The sequence below is a fragment of the Phacochoerus africanus genome, chromosome 2, assembly GCF_016906955.1.
Source record: "Phacochoerus africanus isolate WHEZ1 chromosome 2, ROS_Pafr_v1, whole genome shotgun sequence".
NCBI lineage: Eukaryota > Metazoa > Chordata > Mammalia > Artiodactyla > Suidae > Phacochoerus > Phacochoerus africanus.
Window position 1 is genome coordinate 234496445 of NC_062545.1, and position 25578 is coordinate 234522022.

Consider the following 25578-nt stretch of genomic DNA (forward strand, 5'->3'; position numbering starts at 1 on the left):
CTCTATCGGAATCAGATTTATAGACCAAGGTTGAATTATAAGATCTGACTTGCATCGCTCATTTTATTCTGTCTTTGTCATGTGAAAAAGAATAACTGCTTTTCTTCTGTCAAGCTTTGGCTATAAGATGAAAAATAATGGGAAATATTGGTTTGTAAGGAAATACATTTTGGAAAGCAGTTCCATCCTAGAAAACTATCAAAACATTTAAGAGTATTTGTCTTCACCAGAAAGTTTGTGGGGTTTTTTAGTGACATCTTGGTTTCTGGTACAGCAAGTTATTCTCCTTAGGTTCTATATCTGTCTTATCTGCCTTCTCCATCTCTTTATAGAGAAGTTGCAGAAGAGGAAAAATTATTTAGGGCCTAATACTTTGGATATGCTTTTGTAATACCATAATGGGGTGTTCTTAAGGGTGCCTGAATTTATATAGTAGACAAACAAGAAAAACAGGCTACCATGGCAGAAAATGAGTAAAATATGAAATTGCTTGATAACTTTTGAGCCAGGCATGATGGAAATATACCACTGTATTGTTGGATAATTGTCTTACGCATGCCATTGTATTTTGTATAGATTAGAAAGCAAGGGCATTTCCCAAGCATTGGCCAAAGCATAGATGCTGTCAGTTGCTTTTCTTGTATTTTACAACGATATGTTTTGGAGCATCGCAGTTACATCTCCTGTAGTTTTTAATGAAATTGTGTATGTGGAGACTAAAATCTTCCCCTGAAAACCACCTGTGCTCTCACTTTGAATGCCTCTTTATTCCTTATCCTTTTATAGTAAAAGGGAAATAGACCCCCCCCGCCCACCAGAATTCAATAAATAATAGAAAATAAAATCCATCTATTTTGCTCTTCAAGAATCTTTGTAATTTGAAAGGGTATCTGCACACCCATAGAAATGTCAACATTTACGGTCGGAACTGCACACATTGAATTATTTAATTAAGCATTTAGAGTTGTGTACTTTGTTGTATAATATGAACTTCAATACCTAAATTAAAAAAGCGTTCTTAATCGGAGTCTAGGAAGTACTCCACACATATGTACTTAGGCAGTAGTAAGGAAATGCATTGATGAGGAGAGCAGCCCTTGGAAAGCCTGTCTAGTTATTCTCAGACCAATAACATAAACATTCCCTGCCTTCATATGATGAATACATAGCTTCAGGCAGGCCAGTGAACTAAACAAAAGCCTCCGCCATGCCCCACTCCCAGAAGGCTGTGAAAATATTTATACTCCAGTGCACACTTTTGTGTCAGTTACATTTTATAGTCCCTCATGCCAGAGGAGGGTATATTTTGAAATCATCTATAATCATTCAGGATGAGCCTGGGAGTGAGTATCTATATAGCTTGGAAGCCAGGGGAGAAACAAAAGGTAATAGAGGCGGATGATTTTGCCTTGATTTATTATGGAATGGTGGCTATAAATTGCTATTTTTGTGAGTTCTTGAATTTGAAGTCGTGTTGTGTCAGGTCTAGGGCTGTCCTGTGGCTTTGCGAGGTGAAATAGTTGGCTAATTTTGTAAATGTGTTCTCTGATGCTCAGAGAAACAGTTAGTTGCTTGTTTCATCGATCGTCCTCATCCTCCTGTAAGTGGTTCCTGGTTAAGAGGGACTTTTTATGATTGTCTGCTGTGTGACTGGATGGTTTTTGTCAGCCAGAGCATGCCAGTTGCCTGCAGCTGGAGTCAGGCTTGTATGAAATAATTTATTCATGCAAGATAATGCTCCTTAACATTTAACAGGTAATGAACGTGACATAAATTTCCTTCTTGCTTTTAATTTTTCCCTTTCCTCTTCTAATGTGCAAACAGGCAGCTCTGGTACTCTAAATAATAAGTAATTTTTGGCCATCTGTCAAAAGGAAATTTCAATACAAATTTAAATTAATGGTGCCTGAAATTTTTTATAGCTCCTCTAAAAGCCTCTAATGTGCAGAAAATTCTGAATCTGCTGGTAGTAATTAGTGTTGCATGTAATGAGGATGTGGGCAATGTTATACAGTCCCAGTGTAACATTTTGATATGGTAGCAAAATTTTGATTTATACAAGGTTGTGGATGGCTTTAATTGTAAGAGACACTTTAAAATGTTTTCTTGATGTTACAGATTATTGAACAGGGCACATTTCAGAATAGCTCATAAAATATAAATTTAAACTTACTGTAAAGATCCAGGTAATTAAGGTGTTTTACCCTTAGGTGTCAAGTAAAAATGAAAGAAATTCCCTTGTTAAAGTGGGCCTTTCTCTTCTTGGAAGTTTCTCTAGCCACTAAACCACATGCTATTGGCTTTATTGATCTTGTTTTCTATAGCCTAAGTAGCCAAGTTTATTCCTAAGGCTGTTATTTGCAGAACTGTATCTGAGTTTTCAACAAAGACAGAGAATGTAAATATGGACCTAAAGTAGGAAGCACTGTAGGAGTCCAAGAATCAATTTATTTGGTGATGAGAAACCAGAATGGTATGTGTGTTCTAGGGGGGGCTGTTGAAGTAAGGAGCCAAATCACCTGCTTGTCACTTGGCCATCCATGTGCCAATAGTAAGCCTTTTATTTGGGGGCTGAAAATGTTAAACTGACGATAGTCTACCCCCATCCTTAGTGATAGAGTGGAAAGCCCAAAATAGGTTCCTACTTCTCCTTCCTGAATGGAGACTTTCTCAATAACTTCTGGAGTTTTCCAAGGAAATATTTTCCAAAGTGATGAAGCCTTCCACTGCCCATCCTTGTTATGGGCTGAGGGGTAGAAGTTGGTTGGCTCCAGAGAGAGGACCAAGCAGACATTCCCACATGCTGCCAGTAGCTTCTTAGTTGGTGGAGGTCCCAGTTCAACAGGAGTCATTAGCTCCTTACATCACTCTGTTTCCCTCTGATTGCTTGACATGAGGTTAATGATTCAGAGCTGTGAAGGCCAAGTTGCCTAAAACCTGGTAAGAATCTGAGAATGAGAAATTAATCTTATTACACCCCATATGTCTTCACCTTCCAGCAAAAAACAGGGCTAAAATCAAGACCAACTTGAAAATTCGCTATCTGCAATGATTCATTAACTCTGTGAGCTCTCCCAAGTTGGTATTATCATGCATACCTTTTTACTTCCCAAGTCCTTTTTATGTTTATTGCTTATTCTTTTTTTAATCCTGAATGCAGTAATCTCAAGTCAGGCACTTAAGGATTTGCCATTTGTTATTTGTAAAATATAGCATAAGTACATTTTTTTTCCTTTTAAGTGGTGGTGATTTTATTTTTATTATTTCATTGCATTGTCTTCCCCAAAGTGCCGTATGCATCATCAAAGAGGATGTTAATTTTTTGTGATTTGTACATTGCCAAAATAACCTCCAGAAACACTGCAGCATTTTAAAATGCCAAATGCAATCTTTGAGTTTGTTTCCCTATAATCCGCCAATATTGAACTTTATAGTTTTTGTAATTTTTGCTAGTATAAGTATGGATGGTACAGTTTTTTAAAATGTACATATAACTATTTTTCAAACTCAGTGCTTTTCTATGGGTATATATATGCTATATCTCCCCCTCCCTTTCTATATGGATTCTTTGTTTTTGTTAAAGGGATATTATGGTGATCTGTTTATTAGTTCTATCTAAGGCAGTGCCTTTTTATTCTGCCCTAGCTATATTTTGGAGTTTATTTTATGTAGATGACTAAAACATCATACATTATTTTTCTTCTTGTCTCTACACTTACTCTCTTTGGCAGAAAAGGTTTATCAATGGAGAATTAGACTAAGGCTGTTTTTATGTTCAAATCAAAGTGTATGATTCAGGCCAAGAAAGCACTTTTGCCTCATTAGTTGGGTGTTATAGGTGAAAGTGGGCTTTTAGCTTGAGTTAACGAAATTATTACTTCTGTTTGCCACATCACTTGGTATATCGAGACTTAGTGGTCAAGGAGTTCCCCTTGTGGCTCAGTGGAGTTAAGAACCCAACTAGTATCCATGAGGGTGCAGGTTTGATCTCTGGCCTCACTCTCATTGGATTAAGGACCTGGTGTCCCCACAAGCTGGGGCATTTGTCCTAGATGCGGCTGGGATCTGGTGTCCGTGGTGTAGGCCTGTAGATGCAGCTCCAGTTCGACCCCTAGCCTGGGAACCTCTATATTGTGCAGGTATGGTAAAAAGAAAAAAAAAAAAAAACTTAATGGTTAAGGTTCTGTTCCAGGATTTGTGTGACATTTGTGACTTGGTTTTTGTTCCCCTCTGCCTCTTTTTCCTATTGCAAAGCATTATCAGTCTGAGAAGAGATGAGCCTTTAATATGTTTCACCCCTTGGCATGGAGAAAGCAGAGAAGAAACCACTTGGGGAGGAAGGATGGGCCAGTAGGAGAGGGAATAACTATTCTGCCCAGGCGGTTTGGATTTTAACACTCACTCCCTTTTCCCCATACACCTGTGAAAGAAAGGAATGCTTGTAATCTTATGCTTTGTGAGAAAGCTTGGTAGGATTAATGGCCTGTAGACTTTAGAAGGACACGTTATAAAAAGACAAAAAGCCTTAAGTTGAAGTCCATAAAATACTATAAAGAGGGTATAATAAAAAAACAAACCAAAAAAAAACAAAAAAAAACCCTCCAACAAACCCCAAACATCAACAACAAACTAAGCTGTGAAGGGGCTTGTATTATCTCCTGTTTTTCCCTTAGGCATCAGTAATCTGAGAAAAGAAAGTATGTAATTAAGGGTTGTGACTTGGACACTCCAGTTTCTCCACTGTAACCTATCGAAAAATCAGGTAAAGCCCTAGTTACCCAGTCAGCCCCACTGATGAACATGTATAGCTCGTGGTTTAGATGTCACTTGTGAAGGTAGGTGGTGAGGACAGGTTTATTTATTTATTTGTTTCATATATGAGGAAAAGTTTAGAGGTCACCATAGCCATTGCCATCCTCAAAAAGAAAGCTTCTGGGGCAACTCTGTCTCATTCTTTGTTATTAAAAACTTGAAACATACAGTAGAAATAATTGTGCAAAAATCTTTCATACTTAACATCAAGGTATAAGAGTTATCAACTTTTAGCCACATTTTAATCTGTTCTTTTGTTTCTTTGCTAAAATATTTTCAAGCCAAAGTAGATAGCATGCTTTTTTACCCTTATGTACTTCAGTGCATGAAATAAATACATTTTCCCAAAGAGTGGATTTTTTTTTTTTTTGGTAACTATAATGCCTTTAATTACTTTGTAAAAAAGTTATTTGATGGCTTCTGATAACCAGCCTATAAGCAACCTTCTTTGATTATTTCAAACAATTGGTTTGCTTGAAATGGAGTCCAAGTAGGAGCCATTCCATTTTGTTGTGATCTCTCTTAGGGTCTCTATTAATCGAACAGTTTCCCTCCTTTTAAAATTTTTCCTATGCCACTGATTGGTTGATAAACCTGGGCCAGCCTTCCTAAAAAATGGCACATATATTAGATGTCTCTGTGTGCTTCCTTGTGATGTCAAGACTTTCTCCTGAATCATGTTAGGAAAAGTCTTTTTATGAAAGAATGGGTAGAGGAATGACATCTAGGTTTGCATGTACAAGTTGATGATATCAACAGTTTAATGAGGTTTACGAGTAATCAGGGAAGTAAAATTTCTAGAAATGTACACTGATTATCAGTAAATAGAATTCAGTTTGTATCCTTTAACTTTCAAACACAGACTGTGATGTATTTGAAATCCAACTTGACTTTCCAAATGTAAATAATAATAATATAAATATTGTTTAAGAAAGGCTTTTAAAAATACCTTTTCAGGTAGAATTTTTTTTTCTTTTAAGGTTTTATTAAAGTCTAGTTGGTTTACAATGTGATGTTTCTGCTATACAACAAAGTGATTCAGTTAGACACAAACTCATATCCATTCTTTTTCTATAGAGTTATCAAAGTCTAGTAAGATTTTAAAAATATATTAAGTACATTTATTTTCTTATGTGTAGTATCCTAGATGCCCTGTGCTCCAACAGAACATAGGTCTCTCCCACTAAATTTCTAGCTCCTTGAGGGCAAGAATCTTTATCTTCTTTGTGAAACTGTATGTAGGAGGACAAATCAAGGGAGTTGTAATTAGAGAAATCCTAATTTTACCAGAAATCCTCTCTCCCTCTCTGGGTAAGCTCTGTGTCCCTGGGCAAGTCACTTCCCTGGCTCTCACAGCTATTACTCTAGATGGTTTTTTTTTTTCCCCAAGCATTTGGAATGTAGATGTTATTCAGTCCTATCCTAGAAATGAATTTAACAATACAAATCTTATACTATAGAGTATGTTTTGGCAATAACGTTGGCCATACCATTGGCCAAATAAACACAGTGGTAATTATATTTTTGGGTGTTGAGTAGTAGGGGAGTAGTTTAGTATTTTAAAATACACCTTTCAAGGATTTAATTTAAAACTTTGAATTTTCAAAAATAAGATGGTAATTTAAAAATGAGTGTTTCATTATTACTCTTTTTAAAGTTCTTTGTAGAGGTATTTTTTTCTACCGTGTATTTTCCTATTTAGTGTTACCTTATCACAGAATAATCAGGACTTTTGTTCTGTGGGTTTATGATGAAGTAACTTGTTCAGTATTAATTGATATCTGCCTCTAGGCATGTTAAACTGTGTGAAATGTAACAGGTGCCCTAATTCCAGAAAATATGTTGTAATTGTTTGTTTGCCTAACAAATGAATAAATATCTTTAGGGCACAACTGGTCCTCAGGTGGTGAGCATGAATGGATTAGTGATGAGACTGGGGGAGCTGTGTTCTCTGTGCCATTCTTCACCAATTGCTGAGGCAGAACAAATATTAATTAACAAAGGCAGACGGGTTGTGGGGTTGTCCTTCCCCAGCTGATTTTTGGCAAGGGTGGTTTAATTCTTTTCCTCCATAAACCAGCCCTCTTCATTACTAGAAAAACATTTCCATCCTGATGTTTAATGTCTCTAATTTTAATTAGAATGCATTTCATCTCTTGCAGAAATATCACATCTAAAGTTAACTTTTTTCTTAAATTTTAAAGGGCTTAAGATTTGTTTTAATTGGCATTTGAATTTCAAAAAAATTTGTTTCTCAAGATGTAGATCATTCTTCCAAAAGAATTACATGAAATAATTTTTCACCATCTTTTTTATATTCTTATATAGTGATACTTAACCGTAACCCACTCCGGAAAAATCATAAAATTACACAGGGGAGCGCTCAATATCCTCACTTCTCCATTTCTTGAATCATTTCTGCTGCAACGCTTACCCCTATCCAATTGCATATTTAGTTTTATGGTGGTTTGAAGTAATTCAAATATCTTCTGGGTTAAAGACTACACCTGGGGGCCTACCACTACCAAGAGTTGTAATTTCAGACATGAAGAGAAGTCATATCTAATAATTACCATGACAGCTGCCTTGGGACAGGGTTGAACAGAATTCTGGCTTCATGAAAGAGGACTGGAAAGGAAGTTTGCTGAGGGCTAAGTAGTACCTCTCATAAGAGTTTGGGATTCTTTTAAATAAACTTGGTAGATGAATGAAACTAAGAAAATAATACTGTAAGACTAAATAATGTTGCTGAGATCTGGCAATTCAAAACTAAATCTTAAAGTTGAACACTTAGTTGTTTTACCTTGAATCTAAAAAGTGAACAAAATAATACTTAACTTTATTAGATCCATTATTCAGAACTAATCCAAATATTTCTGTATGTGATAAATTGTACTACTTTAAAGAAGCATTTTTTAGGAAGCATCAAGCACTAGTATTGTCACTTTAATTCGTGTTTATGTGTGATGGTTGTAATTGGTGCCTAAGTCCCTTCCTCCTCCACCCCAGGTTCAGTGGTGCCTCTGGTTTTGCTTCACTAGAAACAGGAAAACAGCATATATATATACACATGCATGAAATCCACTCATGCACAGTCAGCCTTTCTTCCCTTACCTGGTTTATTACTCCATCCCCCTTTCAACCACTAATGCTCACGAAAGACTTATACTTTCCTGTCTCTTAGCACCCTCTCCTTGAACTGAGTTGGAGGCAGTGAGGTGGAAGTTAAAATGGCTTATGCATTCTTCTTGTAAGTGAACTTTCTAAGGTACTAGGTTACCTTAGAAATTCTTTTTTTTTTTTTCCTTTTTAGGGCATATGAAAATTCATAGGCTAGGGGTTGAATCAAAGCTACAGCTGCCGGCCTATGCCACAGCCACAGCAACACTGGATCCGAGACATGCTCACAGACGACACCGGATCCTTAACCCACTGAGTGAGGCCAGGGCTTGAACCCACATCTTTATGGATACTAGTGGGATTCATTTCCCCTGAGCCATGATGGGAATTCCAGAAATTCTTTTTCTAAGCATGGAAGATTATTTTTCATAGAAATGGGCTCATATTTAATTGTATCATACCCTAAGGATTTTTAGATCTTTCTTTTCTGAATTAATACTTTTCAGGTTGCTGAGTGTTCATATTTAAGGGGAAGGGAGGAAGGGGAGATAAACAAGTTATGATGCCACCCAATGAGAAAAGCCAATAGGCAACATAATAGCACTTCGTTTTTATTTATTCTTTCTTACAGTCATTTTAATTATTGTAGAAAATTTTTGAGTATTCTGTTCATTTATCTTTTTTATAAACTTTTGTTTTCTTGAGCGACATTTGGCCTTTTGAACAACAATATAAAATTGGAAATGCTAATGTTTTGAGCCAACTAAAGGAGGAAAATAAAAATGTCACCATGGTAACAAAGCTGCTTTCTAGATGGTTTCCTAAGATATGCCTGAACTAGAAGCAGATGTCTGATTTGAGAATCTTGCCTCCTTCAATGTAAACAAATAACTTCTGGGCAGGTGTTGGAAATAATATGGAAATCCTATTAAGGGGCCCCCGGGTTCCTGTCAGTCAGGAAGCCCGTGCCACAAAAGGGCTGGTTGTCACATAAAGGAGCAGAGTAAATTCTCATTAGGCCTGAGCTTTTCCCAGGAAATGATTGTCTCCGTGTGTTCTTTCTCCTGTGAATCTAAATGTAAGCTGTTGCTTCTATTGATCTATTCACTGGCTTTATTTTTCTCCTCTTCATTCCAGATCCTCCCTCGCCCCCGCCAGCCTGTATTCTCCTCTTCACCCACCCCTTCCCTTTAGATTAACACTTGATCTGTGCTACTGCTCTGAGAGTTGTGACATTTGTGATTTTAACCTCCCACCCTGGGTGGGGGAGGAGGGAAGTCACTCTTCATCCAGGGGCCAGTTGGACAAAGAACCAGGCTGATTAGGCTGAGTACCAGGGGCTGTTTGGAACCACACAGTTAGAGACAGCCACAGTCCTGAATACTGCTCGAGTGTACATTTACTTGGAGTTAAGAGTTTTATAAATTAAGTAGAAACTAAAAGCATGAAGAGACAATGTTTTTATGAACTTTTCAAAACCTATATAGTTGTCTGGAAAGCCAGTAAACCTGCGCTGTCCCTATGATAGCCACTAGCCTCATGAAGCTGTATATTTGTTAAAATGAAATAAACTAAAAAATCTAGCTTTTCTCTATGGCACAAGCCACACTTCAGGTGATCAGTAGGCACATGTGGCTGTAGCAACTGCCATACCAGTGCAGGCATGGAGCATTGCCATCATCACAAAAAGTTCTGTTGGATAGAGAGGGACGTTGGCCTGATAAAGCTCTCTGGTTCTGCTGTTCTGTCCGGTTAAAACCGACTCCTGATATTTATTCAAAAGCAGGGCTCCTCCCGATGCAGAGAAAATAAGGGGCATGTGTGTATTTTGGTTTATCACTAATGTTCAGAAATGGTTGATATAGTCAGCTGCACTAATACAGTGATCTTTAATTTTTCTTACTGTTTTTTTTTTTTTTTTTCCCCTGGTGGAATTGGTTGAGCAGTTTAATGTGGATCTTCGCAAAATGGATCCCCAGGAGATACAATTTAATGTTTCTAGATAGACAGTTGAGGCAGTTTGATGGTGGTGGTAGAGGGCTTTGAAGGTTATGCATAACAATGCCTTTTATAATACTCAGAAGGTTAAATGTGGATAAACACTGAAAACAAGGCTTCAGAGAAGCCACACTATTATAATGCAGCATTTCTCGGACTATAGTCCCAGAGATGCACTTCATAAAGCCAATAAAGCGCACACTGGTGGTCTCCTGTTGCCCTAGCAACGGACCATGGGGCACAGTGTATGTGAAATGCATGAACATCTGTGAATTAATCTTTTTTAGTTTGTTCTTTTCTTGGCACTGATTGGGCCACTCTGGCTTGTGCCTGTGACACTGTGTGTGGAGGGGTAAACTGGAGCGGTCCCCAGGGCCTTGCCCTCAAGTGGATGGTGGAATGGCAAGTGAGGGGGGATTTATCCCGGTGGCGCGTTCAGCAGTGCAGGGATTTGGCCTGACAGCACTCTCAGTGGGGCGTTACTAGCTTACTTTCTGGTGCATGGGGAAATGAATAAAAAATTTTCTAGTAAAACTGGGCATTACTGGGCTTACTGGGCTGCCCTGAAAAAAATCATCTTTTGAGAAAATTGAAATAATCGCTTGTGTTTATACCACAGTTATCAGGACTTGAAAGGTCTCTGGGTTATTCCACACCCTTGCCCCCAGTCCCTGCTCCGGGGATTATGACCAAACCATATTGGACTAGTCAGAATGAGCCTTCTGAATTAGATGCTTAGGCTGGAATTTGTTTTGATAATAAAAGCTGGTAGTAACCTAGTCTGACCTTATTTAGAGAATTTCAAATTGAGCTAGTGACAGTTTTGCCCTTGGGAGAAGAGAGCAAACTGTGACTAAATCAAAGAGCATACATGAACAATATTTTGGTTAGATAGTTACCCCCCAACTCCTAACGGGATTGTCTTCAAATCTTGTCCTGAGCTCCAGGAAATTTTCAAACAGCACCCCTCCCTCAGCCTGTAGCACCTCTCCACTCACTTTGTGTGTTCCATTCCTCCTCTTGTGAGTGCCAGATGTTCCCTTGTAAACCATTTTGCTCACCCTTGTCAGTTTCAATTGTATTCTCTTTTCTTCCTTTTTTTTTTTTTTTTTTTTTAATCTCCTTCTGCCCTTTTTTTCTTGGACTCCATTCTCCCTTACGAGTCAGCCCTGTTTTCTGGGAAGAAAAGAATATTGTATAGGAGATATCTCATGCTGGATATAGTTTGTTAGGTTTAACAGGTAGGCTGAGAAATTTCAATACATGTATTAAGACAAAAGTCTGTGCTTCTTGCTAGTCCATTAGGTTTAATTGATTTTCATTAATACTGAGGGACATTTAAATAGGAAGGACTACTTGTCAATTTGTATGTTTTCCTTTGGATATTAAAAAGGCACATTTGTACCTCTGTAGCTGAGTGATTTTCCTGATTTTCTTTTAGACAGCTAACCAAAAATTATTGTTTTAATGGTTCCGAATTCGTAACCCGTTGGTATTAATAGATGAAGTTGAAAATTGAACAATACAGTCTAAATAAACTAAAGCGAGTCAGTAGGTATTGATTTGACAGCCAGAAGGCAAATAGGCCTTACTCTGTGTCTTTGGGGGTGCATAGAAAAGATTAGATACAATCCCTTCCCTCAAATCATTTTCCTATAAAGTATGGAACTGAGATATGCTGTTTTCTGAGTAGAATAAAATACATTAATGGGTTGTTCCCTTTCATTTCTCTGAGCTTCCAGTTAGTCCTGAATTCTCTTAAAATGTGCAGAACTAGTTTATGTTGTTTGGAGGACTAGCTTCTGAAGGCAGTCTTCCTAGGAAGCTGCCAGTGCTGATGTGCAAATACATGCAAACATGGAACCTTTAGCAAACACTGAGAGCAATGCCAGTGGCAACATTCTGTAGTCTCCCAATCCTGATGGTGCCTTTTAGGCTCATTCTGGTACTGTTTTGCAGGAATCAGTGAAACAATTGGATCACAGAGCTAAAATACTATCATCAGACTTCTGGGTGTTTGAACCCACTCACTTGCTTTTCAGGTAGTTTCTCTGATTGAAAAAAAAAAAAAGTTTGCTGTCACTGCCCAGTAAAATAGCCTCTTTCCCATTCAGATGGAATTTTCTTCTTTCAAGAGTCTTTTTTAAAAGTTATTACCAAGTTTGTAGTTGTTACTTGAAGGCAGTCTCAAAAATACAGTAGTTAGAGGTATTACTATTAAGGACCTTCAGTGGGAAGTGGAATTTTCAAATTGTATTTTTCGTGGCCTGGACAGGTATTTGTTTTTTGAAAGCACCGTTTATGCCCCAAAACTAAGAAATCTTAGACACATGTGGTAAGAAGTAAAAATTCCACAGTAGTAAATGGCAGTGAGTAAGCTGGCTACAGTGAGGAGAGGAAATGAGTTTGAATCTCTGCTGTTGACTTCATCTGTGTTTGACAGAGTGTGTTAAAAGCAGTAATTTTGTAATCCAGATATTTGAAAGCTGGAAAAGGAAAGGGAACACAAATAATAAAGAATGGAAAAGGTTTCCAGCATTCAGGTGTTTTATCCTTACTATACGTACTGGCCTAGCAAACAGGAATAATCCTCAAATTTTATTTTTAACTTTTTAACTCTTACTGTGTTTTTAAAGTACTTATAGAAATAAAATCAATACTTTCATTACTGTTATAGATATGTGGATCTATAAAAACAAACAGTATTTAAGACACATTTTCTTGTGTTTGTGTGTGTTTCTTTTTAGGGCCACACTTGCAGCATATGGAGGTTCCCTGGACTACGGGTCAAATTGGAGCTGTAGCTGCCAGCGTATACCACAGCCACAGCAACACCCGATCCGAGCTGCGTCTATGACCTACACCACAGCTCCCCACAATGCCGGATCCTTAACCCACTGAGTGAGGCCAGGGATCCTACCTGCGTCATCATGGGTGCTAGTCGGATTTGTTAACCACTGAGCCATGACGGGAACTCCACATGATTTTCTTATATATGGCATTGCAGTAGAACATTTGGTGGTAGGAGTGGTCTCAAAAGGTGGGGTTCCCAAAACTGGACATGCTACCTTCCTTAATGGGCCAACCCCTAGCCTTTGTGGGTCCTGATAAAGATTACAAATGGAGACTCTCATACCTATGTCTAAGTATTTTCAAGATTACACCTTCATGATTATCTGAAAGGCCAAGTTTGAATTTAAAACTCTCAGGCTCCTTAGGAGTTCATTGCTGGACCACATGGGCCTTCTCATATTTTCTTGTAAATGCCCCAGCTCTCATAACCAAGCTTCATTTTACCCCAGTGGCTCCCTCTGGTCTAGGTATGCCCACACCAACAGTGTCCTCTGTCTCGAGGAGGCTCCCAGAAAAAGACCAAGTAGACTCTGAAGGTGGGCCTCCAGGTAGGAAATTTCAGAGTCCTGGTACTCAGCGCATCATTTCGGCCTGGTAGGCAGGGATGTGTATGGGCGCTGGTACTCAGCACATCATTTCGGCATGGTAGGCAAGAATGTGTATGGCCCTCAGGACCAAGATGTGTCCTCCTGGTCCTGAGGGCAGGGCTCTGCTGAATGAGGGCCCACACACCCCATGTCAGGCCCCTCTTATCAAGCTGTTTGGTTTGTATGTGGTTTCCACAAGCCATAGATTTAAGGGGAAAGAAAGGGAGGTGGGGATTTGGAACTCTTATATCTCAAAATAATTTTTTGTTAAATAAACATCAATTTAGGTCAGGGAATTGACATTGTAAAATACAATCTTTAGGAATGGGTGCTTTTAAACTATGCTTTGTAGGTAATTAATATGTATCTAATACATCTAACTATGCTTCTAAAACACTCCATTGATAATCATAAATGCATATTGTGCCTGTTTGCAGTGTTTGTGAAAGGCAGGGGGAAACTTGTACTGCTGAGTAAGGTAAAAAGGTAGTGGATCACCGTGGTCATGGGTTGCCCTGAATGGCTGAGTGGCTTTCGGCTCAGCCCCACCCCTAGTCTGGGCTACAGTGAAGCATGGGCCTGTAGTGACAGCGCCCAGCAAGGTTAACCCTAAAAGGATTAGTTGTAAAGACTTTTGCTTTCTTAGACTAAAGATTATCACTTGGAACTAACTCGGTCATGATTTCTCTTTCCATCTGCTTTTGTTCTTTTCATGTGCTTCTGCAGTCGGACAGCTGGAAGTGCCACAGATATTTGAAGAGCCCTGTTTAGTAGTTTAGTAGTGGAAAGTCGTTGAATAATTCACATAACAAATGATTAGACAAGCACTTGTCCATTTGACTGAATTATTCTACATGTTTGCGGAAGCAGCAAAGGAGGAGCACAGCCTTTCCTCCTCCAGAGGGTATACAGTGGCCGTATTGACCCATCTTGTTATTGGGTTTCAGCCTTTTGTTGACATTGTTGTAAATGAAAGCAGCCGGGGATGGACCAGCTTGGAGCAGCTGGGCTGGGTAATTGTGAAGGATTCATGCTTGTTGCTATTACCCCCAGTGTTTGCAGTGGGTTGTTTGCTTTGACTTTTGTTGAACTGTTGACAAAAGCATTAGATACAAATGGGAACAAATAAAGTGGTGAGATGCCAGGAGGGCTTGGCAGGAGTAGTGGTTTTCATTCTGACTTAAATGGGGGATGTCAGAACTTATCTAGATGGGAAATGGAAGGTGGAGAGAGAGAGAGAAAGTGAGTGAGTGTGTGTGTGTGTGTGTGTGTGTGTGTGTGTAGCTGTTCTCATTTACCTAACTGGAAAATAGTTTGCTGTTTATCTACCTTGGCTCACTGACAGAGGTAAGAGAATCAAGGAGACCACCATGTCTTATAACCTTTAAAAAAAAAAAAAGCCACATAGTACTTGTGCCCTCTGGCTGTGTTTGCTGTCCAGGAATGCTATAACGGAAATAGTTTCTGGATTCCTCCTCCCCACCTTAAAATTTTTTTTTAATAATGGAAGTATTTTGGATTCGTGAGATGACAGGCATGACGTTGAGGTAGGAAGGATTAAGAAAAACAGTATATGCTAAAGTAGTATAGCTAGCAAAATGGAAGTCATTTACTGGAACGCTTTTAATTTGGTTTAAACAAAATACTCTTTTGTATATTCAAATGGGGAGTAAGCTCAGCTGTTGTGAAGCCAGAAAATTAATGGTATTTTTAGTGAAATAGCAAAAGCATGTCAACAACATAACTGCAGATGATAATGCTGGCATTTTATTCATGAGGAATTATCAATGCAGGTTACTGGACAACATAGTGTGACTGAAAATGATTGAGTGTTGGAGAATCTGCTGTCCTTATGCTCGATGATTTCGTTTTGCATTTGGTCTTCCTCGGGCTTCATTTGTGCATGTATTTTCCCTATCACAAACCACAATGTAGCCTTCTCAGTGAGGATCATATGTGTATTTCTCCCCTTAAAATGCCTCACAGTGAACGTTCTCATTGAGTATTGACTGAAAGGCTGCTGAGTGTGTTTTCAGGGCACAGATGGTCGGTGGAGGTGGGTAGGCTTTAGAGAAAGCTCTCTTAAGAACTCACCTGAGATCAACCCACTGTACCTACTCACCAGTAGATCAACCCACTGTACCCTCAGGCTGTGGCCGGGGCCACAAAGATAAGCATATTTTGGAAGAGACCTGTTTTATAGACAGATCTGCCTTGGTTTTTCTTCCTCCTCCTTTCCACTCACTACTGGAGCAGTATTCATGTTTGCTCTTCTCTTGAAACTAAAATAACATCCTTGTAAAGGGTGAGTCAAGGCAGCTCTTTGTACACTCTGGTTTGAACCACATTTCTCAGTGTAGGGAAGCTGATGGGTGTTACGACCTGTCCAAATCTGTGCACATGACGCGCTGTGAACTCTAGCCAGCCTACAGGTGAAAGACGGTGCAGGGATGCTGGCTAGAAATGTGAACTCTGGAGTCAGGTAGCCTGGTTTCAAACCCTGCCCTTTGCCATTCACCAGCTTTGTGACTGGGCAAGCTGCTTCCCTACTTCCTATCTAGAGAAATGATAGAGGTGCCTGACACTCAGTAGGTGGTTAGTGATTCCCCCCCCCCCCCCCCCCAGTATACAATGTGGATACTTTTAAAGTAACTTGATCCCATTTATTCTTTTGGGGTTAAATATTTAAGTTAACTTACATTCCACAAGCAAACACCAAACTGACAGCAGAAAGCAGCAAACTAGAATTGTGCCAACCTGTGGGGGAAATTATTTCTGGGATTAAAATCTTGCTGCAAAAAAATCTGCAAAATGGATCTTGTACATGCTACAAGATAGTTGATAATTAACTTTAGCTCACCCTTTTTTTTTGTCCATGCACACAGCATGTGGAAGTTGCCAGAGATCAAACCCAAGCCACAGCAATGACATCACCAGATCCTTAACCTGCTAGGCCACCAGGGAACTCCATGAGCAAACATTTAAATCCAAAGTGAATTTTATGTCCATGTACCTCAGCTGAGAGCTTAACTTTTATACATTTTACAGCAGAAACCACTTGCCTCTCATGATAGTAAAAATTGGAAACCAAACAGGGAGAACCTTGTGAGTCAGACATACCTTGGTTTTAGAAGACATTCCCATGTTTTGCTGATGCTGTGTGCTTCTTTTTGTAGAAGCTGCTAACTAGCCTGACTAGCCTGACAAGTCCTGCAGGAGTGGCCTGAGGACTGGGCCTGAGGTTTATCTTGCCTTTTGCAGAGTCTCTTTTATTCTCTTGTCAGATTATCTGTAAAATGCACATCTCCCTTCAGGGCTGTAAACCCTCACAATCCCAACATCCCTCTAATTGTGTTGGGAGAGGGCTCTACCCTACTGATGTTTGTCATTATTTTACCACTTGTCTCCCTAACCTGGTCAGTAAGGTTGGCTGTTTGGGGCTGCAAGTCTGCCTCCAGCAGGGCAGGTGGAGGACTGTGCCCCACCCCATAGAGAGTGCTTTCAAGGAGGTGAATGTTGCTACCCTTTTGCTGTGTTTCCAGAAGTGAGATTAGCCTCAGTTTCTCTAAAAAATTGTCAGTCTGAAAGATTTCATACTTTTAGCATGTGGGAAAATATTTGACTTCTTTTGCTTATTTTCTGGTGTGTGTCCCTTCAGTGAGAAGTGCTCTGCCACAAAGCTGACTTAAAGAGCTTAGAAAACTGAGGGGCCCCTCCCATTGTGGGGTGAGTGCCCAGACTGTAAATTGAGATTACTCAGTGAGTACCAACAGGGTTCAGACAATCCATATTTTCTTCTTTTCAGTTTGTTTGTTTGTTTGTTTTTGTATGTGGCGTGCAGTGGCTTAATGTGGGATCTCAGTTCCCAAGCCAGGGATTGAACCCCGGGCAGCAGTGGTGAAAGTGGTGAGTCCTAACCACTGGACCACCGGGGAACTCCCCATGTTTTCTTAATAGGAAGGACAAAAGGGCAAAAGGGCCAGCGTTCTGGAAAGCAAGATAGTACACTGTGTGTAGGGTAGTGCTTGCCCTCCTGGGGAGAGTGCTGGAAAAGCCAGGCTTCCCACTGGGGGCGAGCAGTGGGGGCATCTGAGCAAATAGGATTTCAGCTCCCCACAGGGGCCATGGCCTACCTGGTAAAGGCTTTGAAGATATTTTTCAAATGACTGTTTTCTAGAGAATTACCTCATCTGGATATTTAGAACCATCATCCTGGATGATCTGTTTCTGTGAGAGAGAGGACCTGAGAACCACTGAGCCATGTTTGGGACAGCCCATGCATTTTAGCCAGTGAGACAAACCATTGTTGTGGATTTTTGTTTGGGGTTTTTTTGGCCACAATCATAGCATGTGTAAGTTTCCTGGCCAGGAATCGAACCCATACCACAGTTGCAACCTGCACCACAGCTGCAGCAACACTGGATCCTTAACCCATCATACCCACACCACATGGGAACTTCCAACCAAACCTTTGTTTTTAGAAAAGTGACATCTCCACTGAAGGCTCAAGAAGCTTTTGTAGGGTCAGCTATGCTTGAGAATTCTTAAGTTTCTGTGTCTTTTTCCTTTCTCCTACCTGAGATGCTACTTGAGAGCATGTTAGCTCACATTTGGAATCTCACATTTCTCTGGTTATCAAAACTAAACACCAACTATGTTTCTTTGTAGAGGTTTATTTTATTTAAAAGATAAGGAAAGGAAATACATGTTGCTCTAACTCAGAAAATCCTGATTAAGTAGGAAGTTTCTATAGCCACAATTAGAGTTCTCCTACAGAAACAAGTGCAAGTGAGGGCAGGTGGGGTGTAGAACACTCTCAGCCCAGGGACTCAATTAAAAATGTTTTAAAAATGTAATTCCAATCAATTTGAGTAGTCTTAGAACATTGCAAGATGTGTGAAAACATGCTTAAATGCCAGCAACCAGTGAAAAGGGCACAGTTTCAGAAACCCTGCTATAAATTATGTGCCTTTGGCTTTCAGAAACATAGAGGATACATCACTGATATTCAGAATAAATATCAGAGAAAATTGTACAGTCTTTGCATCCTACAAGGAATGAGATTTTTAAAGAGCTGGCTTTGTTTGGCCTAAGATCCTGAAATTTTTTTATGGTTGTCACAACATTTGTTTTAGGAGATGTACAAATCAAATCTGATTATAACAAATACCATTACAACAAAAATATCCCCATAACCACACAATTTCTAGACTCCAACCAGAAATCCACTTACTTAAAACAATATTGAATGTAACCCAATTGCATTAAGGCAAAATAATGTGGGTTAGTCTTGGAGGTTTTTCCTTCACAATTTACTTACCTTCTGGAATCCATATACATGGATTGGCAGTGATTTCAGAACTGTTTATCTTAGGAATATATTATACGATTTGCAAAGTGTTTCCTTTTCAGATTATTTTCTGTGGGGGTCCATATTGAAGTATTTCCTTTTGTGGGAGGAGTCCACTCCAAATGAACTGTTTCCAGTTCCCTACTTTTTGCATATTTGAGTTTATCTTATTTTTATGTCTAGAAAGTTTTTCATGTGTAACTTTCCTCTAAAAAAATTAAAATTATAGTGTAATTTGCATTTTACTCATTGTGGCCACCAAAACCACAGGCTCAAAATACAGCTGTAGCGATTGGCCATTGTCACATGTGGTAGTGTTTGCCTCTGAGCCCTGGTTGGCAGTTGGTTCCCATCCTGGCTGTGTATGCCCTCCTTTGTACACTGGGCAGTTCTTATTGGTGGCTCCTGTCTCTGGCTGTCCCTAGGCTCAATACCCTTTACCTTCTCCAGTCCTCTTGTATGACACATACCTCAAGCTTCCCTTTCCTGATAAGAAGTGAATTGACAGGTGGATTGTTGTTTTTCTGGATGTTGATGAAATCGATGAAGGCAGCTTAGTAGTGTACAGGGAGAAGCATGCACTTTGTAGTCACTGTCATGGGTTCTAAAGATAGCTCTGCCTCTGCTTGCTTTGTGACCTTGGACAATAATAGTAAAAATAATCAGTACGGAGGGTGTATATACTCTGTTGGCCAGGTTCTTACAGCCATCCTTCCGTTGAGTCAAAACTGCCCATTAGGAGTTCATGTCGTGGCTCAGTGGTTAACGAATCTGACTAGGAACCATGAGGTTGCAGGTTCGATCCCTGGCCTTGCTGAGTGGGTTAAGGATCTGGCGTTGCCATGAGCTGAGGTGTAGGTTGCAGACGCGGCTTGGATTCTGCGTTGCTGTGGCTCTGGCATAGGCCGGCAGCTATGGCTCCGATTGGACCCCTAGCTTGGGAACCTCCATATGCCACGGGAGAGGCCCAAGAAATAGCAAAAAGACAAAAAAAAAAAAAACGCCCACTAAGGTGGGGCTTACTAATTCACTAGTAACTATCTCCAAGTTAGATTGGGGAAAGTTGGGACACAGTTGGCTAAGTGACTTGCCCAGATCCCCCAGAAGATAATCTATCACATGAACTGATGAGAACCAAGTTAGTAGCCAGAGCCCATTTCCTTCGTCTCTACACTAGGGTCAGTTTAAACTTCATCTGGTTGGACCTTACTTGGTATAGGGTTTTATGTGTGAGAATTAGAGACATGTATGAGGAGACCCAGCTAAGTGCCTGCCACTTAGAAGGCAATTCATCAATCGTATATGCACTTCTTACCTTTCTTGTCTGTCAAATCCATAGTAGTCCAAAGTATATAGAAGCTGATTTTGTGTATCTGTAATATTGCTGTTGTAATATGTTCTTTTGTGTGACTTCCCTGTCACTTATCTCTAGGATGTAAGCTCTTCACAGGGGGAGGAGGTGTATGTGTATTTAATACTTCATATTTCGTGGACTTTCAAAATGATAATTTGAGGCCATTTTTTATTTCACAGCATTTTCGAATGTCATCACACAGTCCTGTGTGTGTTTTTGTGTTAAATTTCTCATATCCAGCAGATGTATCCTCTTTCTCTTACAGCTCAGAATCTGTTATCTGATTAATTAAAATTTATGCAGATGAATATCTGACAAAGAATTTAACTTGCAGCCTTATCCACTTGTTAGAGGTTAATAGGCATACTCTTGTAGTAACAGAATTCCCTAATTTGGGTTTTATGGTTTGAGCATCATTTTTATTTCATGGAGAACTAAGGGACTAAGGGTAGCGTTTGTTTGTGGTCACCAAACTGCATTTAGTGATGATAGTTTCTGTAACTTCAGTGTCTATAATATTTTACAATTTTTATATCTGTGCTTGCCCATCTTCCTTAATTGATGATCAAACAAATACTCATGCTTTCAATGTATTGGCTGTTGTTCCTGTCAGCTGACTTATGGAGCTTTATGAGGAGGGATCTCTTGTGTTTAATAACTTAGATCCCCTTTGAACTGTTCTGAGTTTTCCTCTTCAGTCCCTCCATCCCCACCTTCTGTTGCTACCCCCTCCCCTCCAAAAAGGACAATTTGGTACCTTTAGAAAAAAAAACAGCATAGTTGGGTGGGAATCACAGAGGAATGAATGTTCGATTCCAGTGTTATATCCTTTTGTTGAAGATAACTTGAAAAGTAAGTTGAGGGCTGTGTATGACAGTGATTTATCTTTTAAAATACCTGATTGAGGCCCATGACTTTACAGAAGCATTTTCGTGCTGATTTGTAAATGTGCCTCCAAAGAAGAGAGACATAATTCCTGTGTCTTACTTCATTATACATTTAACAAACCACTTTTATTTAAAATGAAAATAAAGCATGGTATCAGTCTATCCTGTAAATTCAGAGTCTGTAGTCATTAGCAGCTATTTTTGACTGGGGGCTTTAATCATTTTCACTAAGCAATGTCAGTGCCACCCTGCTTAGCCATTTGCCTCTCTTACAAACACAATTCTCAGCTTTACATTACAGAGCTAAAGTGAGGTGAGAGGGGTGGTATTTTAGAATCCTATACCAGCCACTTTGATCTGATTGGATCACAGGCATCATGCAAGATACTTAAAGCTAGATTGCCCTGATAGTGTGGCAGGAAGGGAACACTATTTTATGCTCATTTTATTCTGTTGTCGTATTTGATAGTCTGTTAATTGCCACTGCTGTTTGTTTTAGATACTCTAATTAATGGGATTTTTTTTTTAACTGTTTTTGCTCCCCAAGGCCTTTCTAGCAAAGGACACAATAGATAAAGTAAATAAGCTATTACCACTGAAACTATTTCGGTTCACTAGTCGAACTCATTGAGTGTTTTTTTTTATTATTGTTTTTTGAAATAAAATATATAGAAAGTTGGGGGGGGGGAGCCAATTAGGGATATAGTAGAAAGAGCACTAGATTCAGGGGATCTGCCAGTATTATCTGACCTTGGACATGCCCTCTCTTCTTTCTCAGCCTTAGGATTCTCATCAGATCACATAACTGCTTGGGTTCTTCTGAACCTGGAATTGATGGTGAATGTACTCTGTAAAGCATTTTGTTTGTTTAATATTTAATGGCAGTACTTTAGTTTGCAAAAGCACCAGTGTGTTAGTTGGTTACTCTCCTATGTGTTCAGGTATTCTAAATGAAACATGGGAGCTGCCTCAGACATGTGCATCAAAGACTTTTTCAATATTTTAATTTATTTCCTCTGTTTGAAGATGCATTTCCCATCCCGAATCCATGTGACATTATGATGGTTTTAGCTATGTATCAAACAGTGATATAATGCAAGGAGAGTGGATTTAGAATCGTATAGATCTAGGTTCAAATCATTCTTTCCTAGACTGGAGATAGATGGTTTATCAAGTTACTCAGTTTCTTCCAATTATAGTAATAATAATGTTAGCCATTTCATTGACTTATTACAAGATTAAATGAGACAATGTATATAAAGTACCTTGCAAGTGCTTGGTTTCTAGTCAATTCTCAGGAAATCCTACTAGCACATATTCAAAATGATATTCTGGCTAATCCGAAACACTATATGCATGCAACAGTTGAAGTACCTAGAATTAAATCTCTGGCATCTTTATGAGTTTTCTGTCCTTTTGAAAAATATCCACAGCAGAAATAATAGTAATAGCTAGACCACTAGAGCGTCTGGACACATGTTGTGGGCCAGCATTGGATCCATGTGCTTTCGATGCCTTGTCTCATTTTAGGATGCCCTTTCCTTTTTTCTTCATTTTAGTTATCTGTAGGTCCTGGACTATGATAACATCAAGGGACAAGATGACATGGTAGGAACTTTTAAAGTTGATAAACACAGGTCCTGATAACCTGTTACGTAATTATATCTTCATTGGGCTTTTTGTAAGACACTTCTGTATTTTGAATTTCAATATAACTAGTGATAGACTTAACTTTTCATTTTCTTTTCTGGAAACAAATTTACACTGAGCCTGTACTATCACGGAAGTTTACAGATGTGGCATCCTTGCAATTATCATTCTTCTGAGCTTTGTGGGCTTGTCATTAATTTCATACTTGTATAAATATAGTGCAATTGTGGGTGCTCTTTTGCCTGTTGAATCAGAAGTGGGCAGTGTAGGAGGTTCTCTGCATTTAGCAAACTTAGAAATTATAGAAGGAAGATTACTGAAAGATTAACTGAGCCAGGTGCTCTTAGTAAAACTTCTCTTTTGAATTCCTATTTGTGAATAAGGTGAGTATCAAATCAGTAACTTGTTTGCAAAGCAAGTAGTGAGTGATGCAGTGTTAGGAGAACTGATTTATACTGTATACAGTCTCTGTGTCCGTTATAGAAATTAGTAGGAAATGTGTGAACTGTGTTCTGAAATACATGAGAAATATGAGGTAGGAGAGAAATTGTGCACAGCCTTCCAGGGATCCAGGATGCTTAGGTCCAGGGACTATGAGCTTCATCTAGTTATGTGTATTAACCTTCCTCTTTGATAATTGGGACCTTTGTTTCCTCATAATACTGACTCTGTGAGCCTAATGGCAGTAAGGCCAGAAATAATGTGTGGGCTTTAATCTGTATACATTGTCTCAGGCAAACATACTTAGGTATCAGCAGAATTTCATTACTAACTTGAATTGGAAAGCACATGCAGACTTTGATTTAATCCTAGCTTTTCTTCTTACTATCTATAGGACCTCAGACAAGTCCCTCACCTGCTCTTTTTCTGAGTATTAACATCAAAGTAGTTGGACCAGGAGCTGTGCAAGCTTGTGTATGCATCTAAGAATTCACATTTAATCTGGGGAAAATTATGTATTGATGAGTTAGAATCTTTGAGTATACTTCATCCACTGTGGTGAAAGGAACTCTCTACCTGCCAATTGGATAAGCACTATATTTTGTTTTTCATGTTTTAGATATACAGACTAAAATAGCTTTTATATATTAGATATTTAGGTATTTGTTAGATAAAGTGCTTGCTTTGTACAGGGCGCTGTAGCAGAAGCAAAGGTCAGTTGGGCAGACTCTTTCCTCAGAGTGAAAGGACGTACATACTGAGAAGGTCAGGTAATCTCCAGCTTTCATGTTATTGGGCGTTGGAGCCTGTTCTTTTGGGAATTGGAGATGTAATGTCCATATTAAGATGGCCCTTCTAAAAGCATGCTGCCTTTTCTAACCACATAACCATGGGTAGTTAGTGAGTCGATGGGAAATTTATTAAGAAAGCCATGCTACATACATCCTTTCCAAGGTTTCATTAACTACTTACTAGGGATTATTTTATGTATCTTTTAAATTTGGTTTTAAATGACTTTTGGGTGGCATAAGACAGTGTTATTGAGAGTCAAATCTTAGTTAGCTTGAAGTCACCTCACATGCATCTCAGGTAACTTCTTGTTGTAAAGATCTGCTGCCATAAAGAAGGTCACCCAGGTGCAACAGAAGTGCTTAGTTTGAATCTGGAATTACCATATTCTGTGCTTTCTTAAGTTAAAATTTTACTTTAAAAGAGAAAGATAAAATGATTTTTCAGACTCTTACAAGGTTAAGCAGGCCCACATTTCCTATCTACCACTCTGAAATCTAAAAATCTGTGAAAATCAAGTGGGGTGGTGGTGGGATTTTTTTGTTTGTTTGTTTGGGGGCAGATTTTTTTGTTATCTCATCCAGTAACAACTGAATTTACTCTAAGAATATTAATACTTGATTATGGAGTGTTATCTCAGAGCCTGCTGCAGTAAATATATCTTACTGCCTTTCTTAAATTCCTAAAATACTAAATTCCAAAGCACCTCTAGCCACAAAGAATTTCCTGTCATGCCCTCTCTAAGCACAGCCTTGGAACTTCTGTACTTTTATCTTATCTCTAACTTTTTCATGGACAAAACGCTTTGAGGGCAAAGACCTTGTCCTTTTCAGCTTTGAACATTTTGGTATTCCTGTCAAGTGCCTCTGTTACAGTAGGCATTTGTTACACTCTTGAATAAATCGAGGCAGGGAGGGAAGACATTCAGGCATCCTTTAGTCCCTTATCCTCCAAACCAGTCAGCAAACAATTTCTTCTCCAGGATCCTAGGCACAAGTCACGAAACTGAACTGACTGACAACTGAAGTTAGAAGATAACTTATGACCTTCTCCTTGAATTTAAAATCGTGAAAATCAAAATGCTAAAGCATCTGAGAGAGTGGTGAAATGCCCCTCAGGTGGAGTTGCAGATCACACCATGTAGACCCGCACCTCTCTTCTCTTGGCTCCTGTTGCAAGCACCCTGAGGACAGAATGCCAGAAACTTGATCTGATTGTTGTGGTGCTCTTCTTTAGATTATAAAAAGTATGGGAATATACCATATCTTCTTGCTGTTGGAGAGACCAGACCTGAGGGGTTGGGCAAGCTTTGGCCTACAGGCCAAATCCATTTCTGTGTGTGTGTGTGTGTGTATCCTATGAGCTGAGACTGGCATTTACATTCTGAATGGTTGTAAACAAATAATGAGTATGTAGTAGGCCCCTTATATGGCCCACACAGCCTGTATTGATTGTTTTCAAGCCCTTTAAAGAAAAAGTTGGCTAGCCTTTAATATGGACCCATTAATTTATTCCCAATCTACCTCTCCTTGTCCTTAGAAAGAATTATTTCCATCTGTCTCTGTTCTCCCTTCAGGAATATACTGACTCCATGGTCATTCTTCTAGGGCTTCCATGATACTTTTTTTCATGAAATGATAACCCTTAAAGATGGTTTTTACCCCCTTTTAAAAATCTCAGGAGGAAATTTAAATGAAGAGATGTAGAATTAAGCTGAGCATAAACATGAAATCGAGA

At 39.1% G+C, this 25578-nt stretch overlaps 1 protein-coding gene across 7 annotated transcripts in view; it reads left to right on the forward strand.

The window, feature by feature from the left end:
- The window catches only part of TLE4 (TLE family member 4, transcriptional corepressor), a 150742-nt gene that overhangs the window by 78953 nt on the left and 46211 nt on the right, over positions 1 to 25578 (forward strand). The gene's annotated exons all lie outside the window — the stretch shown is intronic.